The sequence below is a fragment of the Ochlerotatus camptorhynchus genome, unplaced genomic scaffold (assembly GCF_037179485.1).
Source record: "Ochlerotatus camptorhynchus isolate MF236.1 unplaced genomic scaffold, CSIRO-AGI_Acam_v1.1 ptg000017l, whole genome shotgun sequence".
Lineage (NCBI taxonomy): Eukaryota > Metazoa > Arthropoda > Insecta > Diptera > Culicidae > Ochlerotatus > Ochlerotatus camptorhynchus.
In genome coordinates, this window is record NW_027040509.1 from 498,534 (window position 1) to 504,533 (window position 6,000).

The following is a 6,000-nucleotide window of genomic DNA, read 5'->3' on the forward strand; positions in this document are numbered from 1 at the left end:
ATAATATACAACGAGCTTGTTACCGGTCATCCGCTTCAAGGAAGTGGTACTCGATGTTTAGCCCCTCCGCGAGTAGGAGAAGGGTCACTGATAGCTGTCCATCCAAGAGTCACTGATAGTTGTCCATCCAGAAGAATCATCATCATAGAATACAGTTCAGTGGAAGATGCATCTTGTCTGCATTATCATCATGCTACTTGGGCAATGCTAGACCAGCAGTAGCTTTCCAATGTCAGCAGTAGTGGTTAGGTACTAAATCCGTCTAACTGGCCTCCCCTTTTTAATGGGGGGAGGTCAAACTACTTCGTCCATGGTTCAGAACATGTGAATACCTTAAGATTCAATTTACTTTGATGCTTTTAGGAAAATTTCAAAAGCAGTTTTTTCCGACGCATTATTTCAGATTGCAAAAAGCTCGAACTATTCGATTCCTTTTGATATTTTACACATAATGACGCGAGTTTTTTTTCGATCTAAAATAATGCGTCGAAAAAAACTGCTTTTGAATTTTTTAAAAATGCATCAAAGTAAATTGAAACTTAATAAATAAACAGGCTACCCAGAAACCATTGGGCCCCACTTCTTTCTCAATATTCTCAAATTCTATGGAATAATTTTCAACATTACCCAAATTTCGACCCAGGATCTCGATACTTCCGGTGTGGTTACCTTCACAATCGTGTTAGCAGTATCTTCCTTAATATTGCTATTGCCGTCAGTGCTAGTCAGTTGCGAAAGAGCGTAGAGATGCTGCAAACTGGTAATACGGGATCCACTGACTCCACCAGCCTCCACATTCAATTGAATCCGAGTTTAGTCCATATGACTTATTGGTGAACCATCAATCGTACCGAGTGATTCTGTGGGAGAAACAGCTGCGATTGACTCTCGGTCCGGAGTTTGAACTTCCTTGAAACTATGGACATCTCTCAAAAGCCATGTGGACTTTTGTAGAGGTTCATCTCCAAGAAGGCATTAAGGCAAAGAGAGTCTCGTCAATAATTGGGGACAATTTCGCCGGAAAATTGGAACCGACAAAAAATTCCCTTTCCCGCTTACTTTGAAGTAATCAAAGAAGTAAACCTTAGCAACGAGTGGCAAAATATCAACACAGTGATGCCGTATTAAATTATATTTTGTGGCATACTTGTCATCGTGTGACATGACGTGCCGATGAGTGTGCCACGATATGTTTCGGCACAGTTTGCAGAGTTAATTACCCCTTGCCAAGACCACATTTTGTACTCCAGCGTAATTAGTCGTTAATTGATTACGAAGAAGGTGTTTTTTGACATGCTCCATCAATTACTCAGCAGGCAAAATTGATGTACTTGTACTTGTATCGTTCTTCGAATAGGTTGAAAAATGCAGCCTACTATGTCATTTTGCAAGAAGCCCTGAAAACAGTCAATTAATCATATCAGACTTATCGGCGTCGAAGTCAATTAATATCTAATTACCTTGAATCCTAATAAAAATATTTCACACAAGAGCAGATATATAGCTTTTCCGTAAATCATTATGGTAATGTGCTAGAACGTTGAGAACATAATGTTCACTTTCCCCATAGTAATTCCCATGCAAACTTGGTTCTTTTTTAAAGAAGTGAACCAGCCTCTGGCTGAAAGCCTCTTTAATAAAGAAAATAAAACTTGGACCTCTCAATATGAGTTCGCATCCAAATAAACTCAAATTTCGGGTCAGGACCTGATTTATAATTGATTGAGCCTGATGGAGCAGAATGGATATTTTGAACCTCCCTAATACCCATAGAGCAGCTGCTCTACTTTGTATGAAACTTTGCGTAATTTTTTGTTATGGGTAATCATTCTCATTTTTGCTTAAATGGAGCCATTTTGGATCTGCTCAAATTTTCAAAATGGCGTCCTTGAAACTTTTCACAAATTTATAGCTCGGAAATGGCATTTCCGATCGCAATGAAGTCTGAAACAAAGTAGTAGAGAAAAATAATTTCTTTCTGGGAAAAATTAACAAAATTTTAACTATTACCAACCTGAATCTTCCAAAGCTCAGGGTCATATCATATCATATTTATCTATTCCAAGAATACTGCAAATCATACGAACTCTTAAATATTTCACTTTTTCCTCAACACTTTTTCCAAGTCTAACTTGTCTGGAAAACATATTTAAGTGTTGAAAATCTTGAAAAATCACTTCGTCTGGAAGCTCTCGACGAGTTCCGAGAAATCTCAGAAATAACCGAGAAACCAGAATAACAAACATGTGTCAATATAATTTTCGACCAAACGTTCATTCGACAAAACGTTTTTACGCCAAACGTCTATGTGTCTAACGTCATTCCCAGAATTTGATATGATCTAGTTCGATCCAGCCTTGAGCCGTTTTTTCTTAACACTCATATTTGCATTAACGACATTTTCATTTTATAGCTATTATAAATTAAATATATATTTTCAACGAAATTGATTGGGTGGAATTTTCTTTTTAAAAATTGCAATTTTTCGAGACTAAATTTTTATTAGAGCGTATGTAAAAAGTGGGTTTTATACTTTCAAAAAATCTTAACTTGAAAACGGTATATTTGATAAAATTGACATCAGAGCAGAAGCTTTTATTATATTTTTTTGAGGATTCTACGGTGGATAAGAACTCATGTGCACGACGTATTACATTAAATATTTAAGTTTTTTTTTATGTTTGATGAAAGTGGTTCAAATAGGTAGACTTCGAGTAAGCGTAACTGTCTCGCACTCCAAAGAGCCTGGGTTCAATCCCAGTTGGCACCGTCGGGATTTTCTGAGACACAAAATCTCTTATCAAACCCGTTGTTCCCCAGTCCATGAGTTGACGGGCCGATAGGTAGAGTCCCGGTGTGGGAGCTGCTTTGGTAGCACTGGTACTCAGTACGGAAAAACAAGATCGACGGAAAACAAATCAAGAAAAAAAAAATTTAGACGCTTATAAAGAATCTATGTTCAGTCAATAAAAATAAAGAGTGGATAGCAACACTGAAGAATAAATGTGCTGATTGAGCTACCGAATGAGTGACTGAGTGACATGTTTACTTCCCAATCATTCAGATTCTCATGAGGCAGTGAATGTAAAGGTGGATGACTGACGGCGCCGATCGAGATGGTTTTATGACAGGTGGGCAGGAGCTCACGGTCTCCCAATGTTGGTGAGTTCTTTGCCGTTAATGTTCACGAAAAGTTCATTATTTTGCCATACAGAAATTCAAAACAAAAAATTGTATGGGCGGATTTGCTCAGTTTTTGACCTGTTTTATACGACTGAAAGGTGTATGCTGGTCACAAATGCCGTGCCAAACTGATTTCCTACGCAATTAATCAACCTTTGATGTGAATTTCGCTAATAAACACGAGTAGCATTTTTTATAGTAAAAATTGCCATAACAAAATGGGCATAGTTCATTTTAGTAAACAAACTAACACTTCTTCCTTGTGTGTCACCTTTAATGAAGCTCCTAGGGCGCCGATGGTGTAGTGGTAAGCGTGACTGCTTTCTCACCCCAGGGTGTATGGCTTCTAGCCGTTCCAATCCATCCATCTCGGTCTGGGTTCAATCCCAGCCGAGGTCGTTGGGATTTTTCTGAGGCAAAAAAAAAATCACTGGCCACGTCTTCCTTCGGAAGGAAAGTAAAGTCGTTGGTCCCAGCCCATGTGGTGATGGGTGCGATATCTACCCAGGTGTGGAAGCCGTCAATAGATGGCAATCGATGTCCGTCGACTGAGAAACAGAGACCGACGTTAAATAAAGGAATCAAGAAGAAGATTAAGACAGATGGCGGTCATATTGCTTAGTCGATAATCCATAGGTACACACTTAGGAATTTTTACAGAAATCTGTAAAATTTTACCGAAATCTCAACAGCTGAACGTTCGGTAAACAGTTTCGCAGATTACCTGTAATTTTTCACAAATATCTGTGAATTTTTCACAGATATCTGTAAATAATTACAGCAAAACTGTAACATTGTTTACCGAACGTTCAGCTGTTGAGATTTCGGTAAAATTTTACAGAAATCTGTAAAATAATCTTAGTGTGTAGGTTCAAAGCAGGTCCACTCTCCCTGAAAACACTTGAACTTGACATCCTTCAAGTTCAATTATCATCTCCAAAACACCGCATTTTGGGGAGAAAGTCGTCTTCTCAATATGCAAACTGAGCTATGGAGCGTGGTATTTGTTCACCTCTTTGTTCCTCTAATCGTCTAACAAATTTAATATATTTGAATCTGTTAGTGTTCGAAATGTCCGGAGGCGAAGGCACCGCACTTATCATGGGCAGGTAAAACTATTCGAGACTGTTGAGACTTTAACTGATGAATTCTATGAGTCATAATTCCAATTCGAAAACATACGTTTAATCTATCCAACACTTATTCCACTATATCACTGTTAAACTGTTTCGACAATTATTTCACATCAAGAGTAATTCTCTTCACCTCACTAAATTTACTTAACAATGCGCTTAGAATTCTTCCAAATTTGACAATCCCTAGTCCATTCTGTATACCGCACCCAAGCTCTCACAATTCACTTAACAATCAACCCGCGGGATCTTGGCGCAAAACTTTCGTAACCGTTCGCGACGAGCTTCCGAGGTAAACTGGGAATCGGTTCCGGCCTCAGGGGGGGCTAGCTGCCTGGTGACTAAGACACTCTACCTAGCTTCCAACAATCATCAACTCATATCGTACAGCAGACAGATAATACACATATGTAAAACTTCTAACCTACTGCTGAAGCAGCAAAGAGAGAAAGAGATGCGGGTACTTGACGTACCTACAACCTACAGCACATGTGTGAACCGTTGTTGTTGATTAGGCCCGGGAACAAAAACGCTCTGTCCACCGAGCCACCGGCCGCGTTAAAAACATTCAAATTAACCCCGGTGTCAGCGAGTAAGAGAGAGAGAGATATAACAACGAATCCGTCCAGCGTAGTCACAGCAGTCAAGTTCACTTACACACCCGGGGCTCTCTCAAAATATGGTTAGTAGGAAGGAACCGCAATGGGCAGCCCAAAGTGCAAGTAACAACAAGTTACATGTTTTTCTTACGTTTATCAAAACATATCACAATTACAATTGAAAGTGTTTGAACGACGCGGTTTTTCCCTCGGCAAAATGGCCTGCCACTAGAAAGACCACGCCGGTTGGTATTCGTTGATTGTCGAAGGGGATGGATGGTTTTCCCAAGCGAGGGGCTAGAAGATGAAAATTAAAAATTCATTAAGCTTAATAAGTTTACCGTTAAGCACGAGGCAACTATTGAAGTCCCTATCAAATTATTGCACTTGACGGACCCCTCGTCCGGCAAAACACACCGGAGAGACTTCAACGCGCTAAGAATAGAAGCATTCACGTACTTAGCAGGTTGATGAAAATTAAACTGCCATTCATAAGTACTCATACCACTCGGTATGAGTCAAAGTCACATGCTTTCTGCTGCTTACCTACCTACTACCTTCACACGGTTAGGCATGCAAACCACGATATCTACTCCTTCAAATTGGTAGCCAGTCACAAAACCGAAACAATGCGATTCTTTCTGACCAGAGGCGCACGACGCTGTCTGCTCTCCGCATTGTCAACCCTTACCTATATTACGTGTTTTGTGATCACCACGTGGATTCATCTGCATAATGTGACATTTGTGCGATATGTCACATAACGTTTGCCTATTTTATGACCTTCTTTCAATTGTGTCGCAGAAATGGGAGGCACATCGCTGGTGGTCATAAAATTCCGTTAGGTAAATAATTGGTTAGGACAATCGCAAGCATTCAAGGATGACAGATCCTGAGCAAATTGTTGGTCCATACCGACGGATTCCATTCGACATAAATTGGCTATTGTTATGAAATCAAGGAAATTCGTCTCAAAACCGTGGGAACCGATCCATCTAATTATAGCTACAATCTAAGATTATCGTCACACTATTTGTCTACGATGTCTAAACCAAACGAACTGCACACGCTGAATGAAAGTGAAT

At 39.6% G+C, this 6,000-nt stretch overlaps 1 protein-coding gene across 1 annotated transcript in view; it reads right to left on the reverse strand.

The window, feature by feature from the left end:
- Positions 1 to 4,309, reverse strand: part of Ance-3 — a 379,862-nt gene extending 375,553 nt beyond the window's left edge. Inside the window, exon 1 of the mRNA XM_065223479.1 lies at positions 4,280 to 4,309. The gene's annotated coding sequence lies outside the window, so the exon portion shown is untranslated. The remainder of the gene's footprint in view (positions 1 to 4,279) is intronic.
- Positions 4,310 to 6,000: the final 1,691 nt, after the last annotated feature.